This window comes from Mytilus edulis, unplaced genomic scaffold (genome assembly GCF_963676685.1).
Source record: "Mytilus edulis unplaced genomic scaffold, xbMytEdul2.2 SCAFFOLD_2177, whole genome shotgun sequence".
NCBI classification, from domain to species: Eukaryota; Metazoa; Mollusca; class Bivalvia; order Mytilida; family Mytilidae; genus Mytilus; species Mytilus edulis.
Genome location: NW_027268466.1, coordinates 1 through 16,813, shown reverse-complemented (window position 1 = coordinate 16,813; position 16,813 = coordinate 1). Strand labels below are relative to the sequence as shown.

Below are 16,813 nucleotides of genomic sequence, written 5' to 3'. Positions count from 1 at the left end.
GTCAAAATGCACTTTAAGACACAGGAAAATGTTATGGAATGCTTTAACAGGGTCTGTATATTGTAATTTAAGGTTATCATCAGAAGTTTTGTCCTTGTTTTGACTAGTAAAGGTATACTGGAAGAAATTAATTATACATACACGTTGTATTAAAAATAAATGAATATAGCGATAAAAGTGTCATTGCCATATAGTGCTGAAACAACTTTATTTTTTTTCAGAAATGGACAAAAATACACAGATTTATTCAGAATGTCATACCGATGAAGATCACCTAAAAATATTTGGAAAAATCAGAACTATGGATTTCAATATGGGACAATACCCCTAATGCGCCTTGAAATGAGGAACACAAAAGTCACGTGTAAACAAAAAATCTCTGTGTAGTGATATTTGACACATTTCTATGATAAACAAATGACTGAGATGAACCATTAGTGTTAATTTAGAAAGTAGGGGAACACAGAATAAATGTGTAAAAACCATGGAGCTATTAAATGTGTTCAAAGTATTAAAATTTCAAAGAACTTATTGTGTTAAAAATGGGATTTTTTACCATGAGGAGCCACATCGCAAAAGGATTCTCGGGGTTTGCTAAATTACGGAAAAATGAATCACACTTCGTACCCCGAAAATTTAACCACATATGTAAAAATGTCTCAGCTTCGAAACAAGCCATCATACATATACAAGTTTACGATATGGGCTGAGCAACTGAAGAAAACGTTACCATTACGGCCTATGGAGAAACAATTGCGCATATTGCCCCATCTTCTAAGACAAGATCCAGAGATATCTTAAGATAATTTCACCTTGTACACCACAGAAAATTGTGAAAATGATGGTTAGTAGTTTTTTATTTATACCTAGTTATCATAAATGATTTAAGATAAATATTATTGATAAAGAACAGCAAAAATTCAATGAATTTTTCGCTTTTAAAATCGTTACTGGCACGGGGCTGAACACTTTTTTTAGGCACAATCATAACTTTGTTTACCCCGAGAGATCCGAAAGGAATTGTTTATTCAATTGAAAAAGGCAGGAAAACTTACATGTAATATGAATTAATTGTAAGTAAACATGACACAATATAGTCTTTGTTATGTAATTATCACTCTGGTCTGCAGGAATAGCTGATAATCAAGGGAGATAACACACTTCACACGAGTAAAGTGAGATACATCATCACATGCTTTTATACAATGATTTGACCTTGGTCAGTAGATATCATATGCAAATAAACAGAAAAAAACCTTGTACATGTATTAAGAAAATCATGTATTACTATTGTTAATGCACACGAGCAAACACAAGATATTGTCATTTCTCAGTGAAAAAGGGGGAGGGCCAACCCTCTTGAAAACAATATTGCTATTCAACTACATGTATTAAGCTAGTTAGCTACTACCCATTGCTTCTAATATACACAGTTTAAATGAAGGTGGCTAAGCCACAAGGGAGAGGCATTTTTCTTTCTTTGTGATAAAACTTTCAAGAATTAGATTTTTCTCTCTCGATAATACTTATGTACTTAAATTAAATGATAACACAGCCTGAGTAAAAAATTTTGTCTTATTTCAGTTCCAGACATATCATTACTATTAAACATGAGATGGCAAACTAAAGGTTTTAAAAAGTCCTGAATAACTGGTAAGCATTTTGATTTATTAGGTAAGCTCTAAATTATTTATTTATGGTATTTGTGCAAATGAAATTACAGTCGGTATGTTATAAATATGCTTATATGAAAACTGTTGCTATGGTCTTGCTATTAAATGAAAAGGCTTGGTTACTGATCTTTTCGACTCAACATTTTGAGTTAAATCTTGCGGCAACTGATTCTCATGTAACACTGCAAACTCTATTTAGCACTATTTTGATCTGTCGTTATTTAATGACGCCATAATACGTGTGATGTCACAATGTTTCCTATAATACCTCATGTGGATTTCTCACTGAGAAAGGGTTTTCACTAAAATACATGTAAAAAGCCTTTTTTTCTCAAATAGAATTATGTGAATGGACAAGTTTTGAAAATTTGCACTTCATTGCACTCTAATTACATAATAAGAATGACTTTCCCAGTAGTTTTGAGGGGTTTTCATAGTATTATATACCAGATGTCTACTAGTAAGAATAGTTATTTTGGTTGTTTTTTTTTATGAAATCTACATTTTTGCATAATTTCTCTGTCAAAATGCACTTTAAGACACAGGAAAATGTTATGGAATGCTTTAACAGGGTCTGTATATTGTAATTTAAGGTTATCATCAGAAGTTTTGTCCTTGTTTTGACTAGTAAAGGTATACTGGAAGAAATTAATTATACATACACGTTGTATTAAAAATAAATGAATATAGCGATAAAAGTGTCATTGCCATATAGTGCTGAAACAACTTTATTTTTTTTCAGAAATGGACAAAAATACACAGATTTATTCAGAATGTCATACCGATGAAGATCACCTAAAAATATTTGGAAAAATCAGAACTATGGATTTCAATATGGGACAATACCCCTAATGCGCCTTGAAATGAGGAACACAAAAGTCACGTGTAAACAAAAAATCTCTGTGTAGTGATATTTGACACATTTCTATGATAAACAAATGACTGAGATGAACCATTAGTGTTAATTTAGAAAGTAGGGGAACACAGAATAAATGTGTAAAAACCATGGAGCTATTAAATGTGTTCAAAGTATTAAAATTTCAAAGAACTTATTGTGTTAAAAATGGGATTTTTTACCATGAGGAGCCACATCGCAAAAGGATTCTCGGGGTTTGCTAAATTACGGAAAAATGAATCACACTTCGTACCCCGAAAATTTAACCACATATGTAAAAATGTCTCAGCTTCGAAACAAGCCATCATACATATACAAGTTTACGATATGGGCTGAGCAACTGAAGAAAACGTTACCATTACGGCCTATGGAGAAACAATTGCGCATATTGCCCCATCTTCTAAGACAAGATCCAGAGATATCTTAAGATAATTTCACCTTGTACACCACAGAAAATTGTGAAAATGATGGTTAGTAGTTTTTTATTTATACCTAGTTATCATAAATGATTTAAGATAAATATTATTGATAAAGAACAGCAAAAATTCAATGAATTTTTCGCTTTTAAAATCGTTACTGGCACGGGGCTGAACACTTTTTTTAGGCACAATCATAACTTTGTTTACCCCGAGAGATCCGAAAGGAATTGTTTATTCAATTGAAAAAGGCAGGAAAACTTACATGTAATATGAATTAATTGTAAGTAAACATGACACAATATAGTCTTTGTTATGTAATTATCACTCTGGTCTGCAGGAATAGCTGATAATCAAGGGAGATAACACACTTCACACGAGTAAAGTGAGATACATCATCACATGCTTTTATACAATGATTTGACCTTGGTCAGTAGATATCATATGCAAATAAACAGAAAAAAACCTTGTACATGTATTAAGAAAATCATGTATTACTATTGTTAATGCACACGAGCAAACACAAGATATTGTCATTTCTCAGTGAAAAAGGGGGAGGGCCAACCCTCTTGAAAACAATATTGCTATTCAACTACATGTATTAAGCTAGTTAGCTACTACCCATTGCTTCTAATATACACAGTTTAAATGAAGGTGGCTAAGCCACAAGGGAGAGGCATTTTTCTTTCTTTGTGATAAAACTTTCAAGAATTAGATTTTTCTCTCTCGATAATACTTATGTACTTAAATTAAATGATAACACAGCCTGAGTAAAAAATTTTGTCTTATTTCAGTTCCAGACATATCATTACTATTAAACATGAGATGGCAAACTAAAGGTTTTAAAAAGTCCTGAATAACTGGTAAGCATTTTGATTTATTAGGTAAGCTCTAAATTATTTATTTATGGTATTTGTGCAAATGAAATTACAGTCGGTATGTTATAAATATGCTTATATGAAAACTGTTGCTATGGTCTTGCTATTAAATGAAAAGGCTTGGTTACTGATCTTTTCGACTCAACATTTTGAGTTAAATCTTGCGGCAACTGATTCTCATGTAACACTGCAAACTCTATTTAGCACTATTTTGATCTGTCGTTATTTAATGACGCCATAATACGTGTGATGTCACAATGTTTCCTATAATACCTCATGTGGATTTCTCACTGAGAAAGGGTTTTCACTAAAATACATGTAAAAAGCCTTTTTTTCTCAAATAGAATTATGTGAATGGACAAGTTTTGAAAATTTGCACTTCATTGCACTCTAATTACATAATAAGAATGACTTTCCCAGTAGTTTTGAGGGGTTTTCATAGTATTATATACCAGATGTCTACTAGTAAGAATAGTTATTTTGGTTGTTTTTTTTTATGAAATCTACATTTTTGCATAATTTCTCTGTCAAAATGCACTTTAAGACACAGGAAAATGTTATGGAATGCTTTAACAGGGTCTGTATATTGTAATTTAAGGTTATCATCAGAAGTTTTGTCCTTGTTTTGACTAGTAAAGGTATACTGGAAGAAATTAATTATACATACACGTTGTATTAAAAATAAATGAATATAGCGATAAAAGTGTCATTGCCATATAGTGCTGAAACAACTTTATTTTTTTTCAGAAATGGACAAAAATACACAGATTTATTCAGAATGTCATACCGATGAAGATCACCTAAAAATATTTGGAAAAATCAGAACTATGGATTTCAATATGGGACAATACCCCTAATGCGCCTTGAAATGAGGAACACAAAAGTCACGTGTAAACAAAAAATCTCTGTGTAGTGATATTTGACACATTTCTATGATAAACAAATGACTGAGATGAACCATTAGTGTTAATTTAGAAAGTAGGGGAACACAGAATAAATGTGTAAAAACCATGGAGCTATTAAATGTGTTCAAAGTATTAAAATTTCAAAGAACTTATTGTGTTAAAAATGGGATTTTTTACCATGAGGAGCCACATCGCAAAAGGATTCTCGGGGTTTGCTAAATTACGGAAAAATGAATCACACTTCGTACCCCGAAAATTTAACCACATATGTAAAAATGTCTCAGCTTCGAAACAAGCCATCATACATATACAAGTTTACGATATGGGCTGAGCAACTGAAGAAAACGTTACCATTACGGCCTATGGAGAAACAATTGCGCATATTGCCCCATCTTCTAAGACAAGATCCAGAGATATCTTAAGATAATTTCACCTTGTACACCACAGAAAATTGTGAAAATGATGGTTAGTAGTTTTTTATTTATACCTAGTTATCATAAATGATTTAAGATAAATATTATTGATAAAGAACAGCAAAAATTCAATGAATTTTTCGCTTTTAAAATCGTTACTGGCACGGGGCTGAACACTTTTTTTAGGCACAATCATAACTTTGTTTACCCCGAGAGATCCGAAAGGAATTGTTTATTCAATTGAAAAAGGCAGGAAAACTTACATGTAATATGAATTAATTGTAAGTAAACATGACACAATATAGTCTTTGTTATGTAATTATCACTCTGGTCTGCAGGAATAGCTGATAATCAAGGGAGATAACACACTTCACACGAGTAAAGTGAGATACATCATCACATGCTTTTATACAATGATTTGACCTTGGTCAGTAGATATCATATGCAAATAAACAGAAAAAAACCTTGTACATGTATTAAGAAAATCATGTATTACTATTGTTAATGCACACGAGCAAACACAAGATATTGTCATTTCTCAGTGAAAAAGGGGGAGGGCCAACCCTCTTGAAAACAATATTGCTATTCAACTACATGTATTAAGCTAGTTAGCTACTACCCATTGCTTCTAATATACACAGTTTAAATGAAGGTGGCTAAGCCACAAGGGAGAGGCATTTTTCTTTCTTTGTGATAAAACTTTCAAGAATTAGATTTTTCTCTCTCGATAATACTTATGTACTTAAATTAAATGATAACACAGCCTGAGTAAAAAATTTTGTCTTATTTCAGTTCCAGACATATCATTACTATTAAACATGAGATGGCAAACTAAAGGTTTTAAAAAGTCCTGAATAACTGGTAAGCATTTTGATTTATTAGGTAAGCTCTAAATTATTTATTTATGGTATTTGTGCAAATGAAATTACAGTCGGTATGTTATAAATATGCTTATATGAAAACTGTTGCTATGGTCTTGCTATTAAATGAAAAGGCTTGGTTACTGATCTTTTCGACTCAACATTTTGAGTTAAATCTTGCGGCAACTGATTCTCATGTAACACTGCAAACTCTATTTAGCACTATTTTGATCTGTCGTTATTTAATGACGCCATAATACGTGTGAGTTCACAATGTTTCCTATAATACCTCATGTGGATTTCTCACTGAGAAAGGGTTTTCACTAAAATACATGTAAAAAGCCTTTTTTTCTCAAATAGAATTATGTGAATGGACAAGTTTTGAAAATTTGCACTTCATTGCACTCTAATTACATAATAAGAATGACTTTCCCAGTAGTTTTGAGGGGTTTTCATAGTATTATATACCAGATGTCTACTAGTAAGAATAGTTATTTTGGTTGTTTTTTTTTATGAAATCTACATTTTTGCATAATTTCTCTGTCAAAATGCACTTTAAGACACAGGAAAATGTTATGGAATGCTTTAACAGGGTCTGTATATTGTAATTTAAGGTTATCATCAGAAGTTTTGTCCTTGTTTTGACTAGTAAAGGTATACTGGAAGAAATTAATTATACATACACGTTGTATTAAAAATAAATGAATATAGCGATAAAAGTGTCATTGCCATATAGTGCTGAAACAACTTTATTTTTTTTCAGAAATGGACAAAAATACACAGATTTATTCAGAATGTCATACCGATGAAGATCACCTAAAAATATTTGGAAAAATCAGAACTATGGATTTCAATATGGGACAATACCCCTAATGCGCCTTGAAATGAGGAACACAAAAGTCACGTGTAAACAAAAAATCTCTGTGTAGTGATATTTGACACATTTCTATGATAAACAAATGACTGAGATGAACCATTAGTGTTAATTTAGAAAGTAGGGGAACACAGAATAAATGTGTAAAAACCATGGAGCTATTAAATGTGTTCAAAGTATTAAAATTTCAAAGAACTTATTGTGTTAAAAATGGGATTTTTTACCATGAGGAGCCACATCGCAAAAGGATTCTCGGGGTTTGCTAAATTACGGAAAAATGAATCACACTTCGTACCCCGAAAATTTAACCACATATGTAAAAATGTCTCAGCTTCGAAACAAGCCATCATACATATACAAGTTTACGATATGGGCTGAGCAACTGAAGAAAACGTTACCATTACGGCCTATGGAGAAACAATTGCGCATATTGCCCCATCTTCTAAGACAAGATCCAGAGATATCTTAAGATAATTTCACCTTGTACACCACAGAAAATTGTGAAAATGATGGTTAGTAGTTTTTTATTTATACCTAGTTATCATAAATGATTTAAGATAAATATTATTGATAAAGAACAGCAAAAATTCAATGAATTTTTCGCTTTTAAAATCGTTACTGGCACGGGGCTGAACACTTTTTTTAGGCACAATCATAACTTTGTTTACCCCGAGAGATCCGAAAGGAATTGTTTATTCAATTGAAAAAGGCAGGAAAACTTACATGTAATATGAATTAATTGTAAGTAAACATGACACAATATAGTCTTTGTTATGTAATTATCACTCTGGTCTGCAGGAATAGCTGATAATCAAGGGAGATAACACACTTCACACGAGTAAAGTGAGATACATCATCACATGCTTTTATACAATGATTTGACCTTGGTCAGTAGATATCATATGCAAATAAACAGAAAAAAACCTTGTACATGTATTAAGAAAATCATGTATTACTATTGTTAATGCACACGAGCAAACACAAGATATTGTCATTTCTCAGTGAAAAAGGGGGAGGGCCAACCCTCTTGAAAACAATATTGCTATTCAACTACATGTATTAAGCTAGTTAGCTACTACCCATTGCTTCTAATATACACAGTTTAAATGAAGGTGGCTAAGCCACAAGGGAGAGGCATTTTTCTTTCTTTGTGATAAAACTTTCAAGAATTAGATTTTTCTCTCTCGATAATACTTATGTACTTAAATTAAATGATAACACAGCCGGAGTAAAAAATTTTGTCTTATTTCAGTTCCAGACATATCATTACTATTAAACATGAGATGGCAAACTAAAGGTTTTAAAAAGTCCTGAATAACTGGTAAGCATTTTGATTTATTAGGTAAGCTCTAAATTATTTATTTATGGTATTTGTGCAAATGAAATTACAGTCGGTATGTTATAAATATGCTTATATGAAAACTGTTGCTATGGTCTTGCTATTAAATGAAAAGGCTTGGTTACTGATCTTTTCGACTCAACATTTTGAGTTAAATCTTGCGGCAACTGATTCTCATGTAACACTGCAAACTCTATTTAGCACTATTTTGATCTGTCGTTATTTAATGACGCCATAATACGTGTGATGTCACAATGTTTCCTATAATACCTCATGTGGATTTCTCACTGAGAAAGGGTTTTCACTAAAATACATGTAAAAAGCCTTTTTTTCTCAAATAGAATTATGTGAATGGACAAGTTTTGAAAATTTGCACTTCATTGCACTCTAATTACATAATAAGAATGACTTTCCCAGTAGTTTTGAGGGGTTTTCATAGTATTATATACCAGATGTCTACTAGTAAGAATAGTTATTTTGGTTGGTTTTTTTTATGAAATCTACATTTTTGCATAATTTCTCTGTCAAAATGCACTTTAAGACACAGGAAAATGTTATGGAATGCTTTAACAGGGTCTGTATATTGTAATTTAAGGTTATCATCAGAAGTTTTGTCCTTGTTTTGACTAGTAAAGGTATACTGGAAGAAATTAATTATACATACACGTTGTATTAAAAATAAATGAATATAGCGATAAAAGTGTCATTGCCATATAGTGCTGAAACAACTTTATTTTTTTTCAGAAATGGACAAAAATACACAGATTTATTCAGAATGTCATACCGATGAAGATCACCTAAAAATATTTGGAAAAATCAGAACTATGGATTTCAATATGGGACAATACCCCTAATGCGCCTTGAAATGAGGAACACAAAAGTCACGTGTAAACAAAAAATCTCTGTGTAGTGATATTTGACACATTTCTATGATAAACAAATGACTGAGATGAACCATTAGTGTTAATTTAGAAAGTAGGGGAACACAGAATAAATGTGTAAAAACCATGGAGCTATTAAATGTGTTCAAAGTATTAAAATTTCAAAGAACTTATTGTGTTAAAAATGGGATTTTTTACCATGAGGAGCCACATCGCAAAAGGATTCTCGGGGTTTGCTAAATTACGGAAAAATGAATCACACTTCGTACCCCGAAAATTTAACCACATATGTAAAAATGTCTCAGCTTCGAAACAAGCCATCATACATATACAAGTTTACGATATGGGCTGAGCAACTGAAGAAAACGTTACCATTACGGCCTATGGAGAAACAATTGCGCATATTGCCCCATCTTCTAAGACAAGATCCAGAGATATCTTAAGATAATTTCACCTTGTACACCACAGAAAATTGTGAAAATGATGGTTAGTAGTTTTTTATTTATACCTAGTTATCATAAATGATTTAAGATAAATATTATTGATAAAGAACAGCAAAAATTCAATGAATTTTTCGCTTTTAAAATCGTTACTGGCACGGGGCTGAACACTTTTTTTAGGCACAATCATAACTTTGTTTACCCCGAGAGATCCGAAAGGAATTGTTTATTCAATTGAAAAAGGCAGGAAAACTTACATGTAATATGAATTAATTGTAAGTAAACATGACACAATATAGTCTTTGTTATGTAATTATCACTCTGGTCTGCAGGAATAGCTGATAATCAAGGGAGATAACACACTTCACACGAGTAAAGTGAGATACATCATCACATGCTTTTATACAATGATTTGACCTTGGTCAGTAGATATCATATGCAAATAAACAGAAAAAAACCTTGTACATGTATTAAGAAAATCATGTATTACTATTGTTAATGCACACGAGCAAACACAAGATATTGTCATTTCTCAGTGAAAAAGGGGGAGGGCCAACCCTCTTGAAAACAATATTGCTATTCAACTACATGTATTAAGCTAGTTAGCTACTACCCATTGCTTCTAATATACACAGTTTAAATGAAGGTGGCTAAGCCACAAGGGAGAGGCATTTTTCTTTCTTTGTGATAAAACTTTCAAGAATTAGATTTTTCTCTCTCGATAATACTTATGTACTTAAATTAAATGATAACACAGCCTGAGTAAAAAATTTTGTCTTATTTCAGTTCCAGACATATCATTACTATTAAACATGAGATGGCAAACTAAAGGTTTTAAAAAGTCCTGAATAACTGGTAAGCATTTTGATTTATTAGGTAAGCTCTAAATTATTTATTTATGGTATTTGTGCAAATGAAATTACAGTCGGTATGTTATAAATATGCTTATATGAAAACTGTTGCTATGGTCTTGCTATTAAATGAAAAGGCTTGGTTACTGATCTTTTCGACTCAACATTTTGAGTTAAATCTTGCGGCAACTGATTCTCATGTAACACTGCAAACTCTATTTAGCACTATTTTGATCTGTCGTTATTTAATGACGCCATAATACGTGTGATGTCACAATGTTTCCTATAATACCTCATGTGGATTTCTCACTGAGAAAGGGTTTTCACTAAAATACATGTAAAAAGCCTTTTTTTCTCAAATAGAATTATGTGAATGGACAAGTTTTGAAAATTTGCACTTCATTGCACTCTAATTACATAATAAGAATGACTTTCCCAGTAGTTTTGAGGGGTTTTCATAGTATTATATACCAGATGTCTACTAGTAAGAATAGTTATTTTGGTTGTTTTTTTTTATGAAATCTACATTTTTGCATAATTTCTCTGTCAAAATGCACTTTAAGACACAGGAAAATGTTATGGAATGCTTTAACAGGGTCTGTATATTGTAATTTAAGGTTATCATCAGAAGTTTTGTCCTTGTTTTGACTAGTAAAGGTATACTGGAAGAAATTAATTATACATACACGTTGTATTAAAAATAAATGAATATAGCGATAAAAGTGTCATTGCCATATAGTGCTGAAACAACTTTATTTTTTTTCAGAAATGGACAAAAATACACAGATTTATTCAGAATGTCATACCGATGAAGATCACCTAAAAATATTTGGAAAAATCAGAACTATGGATTTCAATATGGGACAATACCCCTAATGCGCCTTGAAATGAGGAACACAAAAGTCACGTGTAAACAAAAAATCTCTGTGTAGTGATATTTGACACATTTCTATGATAAACAAATGACTGAGATGAACCATTAGTGTTAATTTAGAAAGTAGGGGAACACAGAATAAATGTGTAAAAACCATGGAGCTATTAAATGTGTTCAAAGTATTAAAATTTCAAAGAACTTATTGTGTTAAAAATGGGATTTTTTACCATGAGGAGCCACATCGCAAAAGGATTCTCGGGGTTTGCTAAATTACGGAAAAATGAATCACACTTCGTACCCCGAAAATTTAACCACATATGTAAAAATGTCTCAGCTTCGAAACAAGCCATCATACATATACAAGTTTACGATATGGGCTGAGCAACTGAAGAAAACGTTACCATTACGGCCTATGGAGAAACAATTGCGCATATTGCCCCATCTTCTAAGACAAGATCCAGAGATATCTTAAGATAATTTCACCTTGTACACCACAGAAAATTGTGAAAATGATGGTTAGTAGTTTTTTATTTATACCTAGTTATCATAAATGATTTAAGATAAATATTATTGATAAAGAACAGCAAAAATTCAATGAATTTTTCGCTTTTAAAATCGTTACTGGCACGGGGCTGAACACTTTTTTTAGGCACAATCATAACTTTGTTTACCCCGAGAGATCCGAAAGGAATTGTTTATTCAATTGAAAAAGGCAGGAAAACTTACATGTAATATGAATTAATTGTAAGTAAACATGACACAATATAGTCTTTGTTATGTAATTATCACTCTGGTCTGCAGGAATAGCTGATAATCAAGGGAGATAACACACTTCACACGAGTAAAGTGAGATACATCATCACATGCTTTTATACAATGATTTGACCTTGGTCAGTAGATATCATATGCAAATAAACAGAAAAAAACCTTGTACATGTATTAAGAAAATCATGTATTACTATTGTTAATGCACACGAGCAAACACAAGATATTGTCATTTCTCAGTGAAAAAGGGGGAGGGCCAACCCTCTTGAAAACAATATTGCTATTCAACTACATGTATTAAGCTAGTTAGCTACTACCCATTGCTTCTAATATACACAGTTTAAATGAAGGTGGCTAAGCCACAAGGGAGAGGCATTTTTCTTTCTTTGTGATAAAACTTTCAAGAATTAGATTTTTCTCTCTCGATAATACTTATGTACTTAAATTAAATGATAACACAGCCTGAGTAAAAAATTTTGTCTTATTTCAGTTCCAGACATATCATTACTATTAAACATGAGATGGCAAACTAAAGGTTTTAAAAAGTCCTGAATAACTGGTAAGCATTTTGATTTATTAGGTAAGCTCTAAATTATTTATTTATGGTATTTGTGCAAATGAAATTACAGTCGGTATGTTATAAATATGCTTATATGAAAACTGTTGCTATGGTCTTGCTATTAAATGAAAAGGCTTGGTTACTGATCTTTTCGACTCAACATTTTGAGTTAAATCTTGCGGCAACTGATTCTCATGTAACACTGCAAACTCTATTTAGCACTATTTTGATCTGTCGTTATTTAATGACGCCATAATACGTGTGATGTCACAATGTTTCCTATAATACCTCATGTGGATTTCTCACTGAGAAAGGGTTTTCACTAAAATACATGTAAAAAGCCTTTTTTTCTCAAATAGAATTATGTGAATGGACAAGTTTTGAAAATTTGCACTTCATTGCACTCTAATTACATAATAAGAATGACTTTCCCAGTAGTTTTGAGGGGTTTTCATAGTATTATATACCAGATGTCTACTAGTAAGAATAGTTATTTTGGTTGTTTTTTTTTATGAAATCTACATTTTTGCATAATTTCTCTGTCAAAATGCACTTTAAGACACAGGAAAATGTTATGGAATGCTTTAACAGGGTCTGTATATTGTAATTTAAGGTTATCATCAGAAGTTTTGTCCTTGTTTTGACTAGTAAAGGTATACTGGAAGAAATTAATTATACATACACGTTGTATTAAAAATAAATGAATATAGCGATAAAAGTGTCATTGCCATATAGTGCTGAAACAACTTTATTTTTTTTCAGAAATGGACAAAAATACACAGATTTATTCAGAATGTCATACCGATGAAGATCACCTAAAAATATTTGGAAAAATCAGAACTATGGATTTCAATATGGGACAATACCCCTAATGCGCCTTGAAATGAGGAACACAAAAGTCACGTGTAAACAAAAAATCTCTGTGTAGTGATATTTGACACATTTCTATGATAAACAAATGACTGAGATGAACCATTAGTGTTAATTTAGAAAGTAGGGGAACACAGAATAAATGTGTAAAAACCATGGAGCTATTAAATGTGTTCAAAGTATTAAAATTTCAAAGAACTTATTGTGTTAAAAATGGGATTTTTTACCATGAGGAGCCACATCGCAAAAGGATTCTCGGGGTTTGCTAAATTACGGAAAAATGAATCACACTTCGTACCCCGAAAATTTAACCACATATGTAAAAATGTCTCAGCTTCGAAACAAGCCATCATACATATACAAGTTTACGATATGGGCTGAGCAACTGAAGAAAACGTTACCATTACGGCCTATGGAGAAACAATTGCGCATATTGCCCCATCTTCTAAGACAAGATCCAGAGATATCTTAAGATAATTTCACCTTGTACACCACAGAAAATTGTGAAAATGATGGTTAGTAGTTTTTTATTTATACCTAGTTATCATAAATGATTTAAGATAAATATTATTGATAAAGAACAGCAAAAATTCAATGAATTTTTCGCTTTTAAAATCGTTACTGGCACGGGGCTGAACACTTTTTTTAGGCACAATCATAACTTTGTTTACCCCGAGAGATCCGAAAGGAATTGTTTATTCAATTGAAAAAGGCAGGAAAACTTACATGTAATATGAATTAATTGTAAGTAAACATGACACAATATAGTCTTTGTTATGTAATTATCACTCTGGTCTGCAGGAATAGCTGATAATCAAGGGAGATAACACACTTCACACGAGTAAAGTGAGATACATCATCACATGCTTTTATACAATGATTTGACCTTGGTCAGTAGATATCATATGCAAATAAACAGAAAAAAACCTTGTACATGTATTAAGAAAATCATGTATTACTATTGTTAATGCACACGAGCAAACACAAGATATTGTCATTTCTCAGTGAAAAAGGGGGAGGGCCAACCCTCTTGAAAACAATATTGCTATTCAACTACATGTATTAAGCTAGTTAGCTACTACCCATTGCTTCTAATATACACAGTTTAAATGAAGGTGGCTAAGCCACAAGGGAGAGGCATTTTTCTTTCTTTGTGATAAAACTTTCAAGAATTAGATTTTTCTCTCTCGATAATACTTATGTACTTAAATTAAATGATAACACAGCCTGAGTAAAAATTTTTGTCTTATTTCAGTTCCAGACATATCATTACTATTAAACATGAGATGGCAAACTAAAGGTTTTAAAAAGTCCTGAATAACTGGTAAGCATTTTGATTTATTAGGTAAGCTCTAAATTATTTATTTATGGTATTTGTGCAAATGAAATTACAGTCGGTATGTTATAAATATGCTTATATGAAAACTGTTGCTATGGTCTTGCTATTAAATGAAAAGGCTTGGTTACTGATCTTTTCGACTCAACATTTTGAGTTAAATCTTGCGGCAACTGATTCTCATGTAACACTGCAAACTCTATTTAGCACTATTTTGATCTGTCGTTATTTAATGACGCCATAATACGTGTGATGTCACAATGTTTCCTATAATACCTCATGTGGATTTCTCACTGAGAAAGGGTTTTCACTAAAATACATGTAAAAAGCCTTTTTTTCTCAAATAGAATTATGTGAATGGACAAGTTTTGAAAATTTGCACTTCATTGCACTCTAATTACATAATAAGAATGACTTTCCCAGTAGTTTTGAGGGGTTTTCATAGTATTATATACCAGATGTCTACTAGTAAGAATAGTTATTTTGGTTGTTTTTTTTTTATGAAATCTACATTTTTGCATAATTTCTCTGTCAAAATGCACTTTAAGACACAGGAAAATGTTATGGAATGCTTTAACAGGGTCTGTATATTGTAATTTAAGGTTATCATCAGAAGTTTTGTCCTTGTTTTGACTAGTAAAGGTATACTGGAAGAAATTAATTATACATACACGTTGTATTAAAAATAAATGAATATAGCGATAAAAGTGTCATTGCCATATAGTGCTGAAACAACTTTATTTTTTTTCAGAAATGGACAAAAATACACAGATTTATTCAGAATGTCATACCGATGAAGATCACCTAAAAATATTTGGAAAAATCAGAACTATGGATTTCAATATGGGACAATACCCCTAATGCGCCTTGAAATGAGGAACACAAAAGTCACGTGTAAACAAAAAATCTCTGTGTAGTGATATTTGACACATTTCTATGATAAACAAATGACTGAGATGAACCATTAGTGTTAATTTAGAAAGTAGGGGAACACAGAATAAATGTGTAAAAACCATGGAGCTATTAAATGTGTTCAAAGTATTAAAATTTCAAAGAACTTATTGTGTTAAAAATGGGATTTTTTACCATGAGGAGCCACATCGCAAAAGGATTCTCGGGGTTTGCTAAATTACGGAAAAATGAATCACACTTCGTACCCCGAAAATTTAACCACATATGTAAAAATGTCTCAGCTTCGAAACAAGCCATCATACATATACAAGTTTACGATATGGGCTGAGCAACTGAAGAAAACGTTACCATTACGGCCTATGGAGAAACAATTGCGCATATTGCCCCATCTTCTAAGACAAGATCCAGAGATATCTTAAGATAATTTCACCTTGTACACCACAGAAAATTGTGAAAATGATGGTTAGTAGTTTTTTATTTATACCTAGTTATCATAAATGATTTAAGATAAATATTATTGATAAAGAACAGCAAAAATTCAATGAATTTTTCGCTTTTAAAATCGTTACTGGCACGGGGCTGAACACTTTTTTTAGGCACAATCATAACTTTGTTTACCCCGAGAGATCCGAAAGGAATTGTTTATTCAATTGAAAAAGGCAGGAAAACTTACATGTAATATGAATTAATTGTAAGTAAACATGACACAATATAGTCTTTGTTATGTAATTATCACTCTGGTCTGCAGGAATAGCTGATAATCAAGGGAGATAACACACTTCACACGAGTAAAGTGAGATACATCATCACATGCTTTTATACAATGATTTGACCTTGGTCAGTAGATATCATATGCAAATAAACAGAAAAAAACCTTGTACATGTATTAAGAAAATCATGTATTACTATTGTTAATGCACACGAGCAAACACAAGATATTGTCATTTCTCAGTGAAAAAGGGGGAGGGCCAACCCTCTTGAAAACAATATTGCTATTCAACTACATGTATTAAGCTAGTTAGCTACTACCCATTGCTTCTAATATACACAGTTTAAATGAAGGTGGCTAAGC

The 16,813-nt window shown here is 31.8% G+C and overlaps 1 long non-coding RNA gene across 1 annotated transcript; it reads left to right on the top strand.

Annotated features, from left to right (window-relative positions):
* Positions 1 to 286: 286 nt before the first annotated feature.
* Positions 287 to 15,886, top strand: LOC139507555 (uncharacterized). Its single transcript, XR_011660749.1, has 15 exons — positions 287 to 844; positions 1,585 to 1,653; positions 2,416 to 3,038; positions 3,779 to 3,847; positions 4,610 to 5,232; positions 5,973 to 6,041; positions 6,804 to 7,426; positions 8,167 to 8,235; positions 8,998 to 9,620; positions 10,361 to 10,429; positions 11,192 to 11,814; positions 12,555 to 12,623; positions 13,386 to 14,008; positions 14,749 to 14,817; positions 15,581 to 15,886. It is a non-coding gene; the product is annotated as an uncharacterized lncRNA (long non-coding RNA).
* The last annotated feature ends 927 nt before the right edge of the window (positions 15,887 to 16,813 follow it).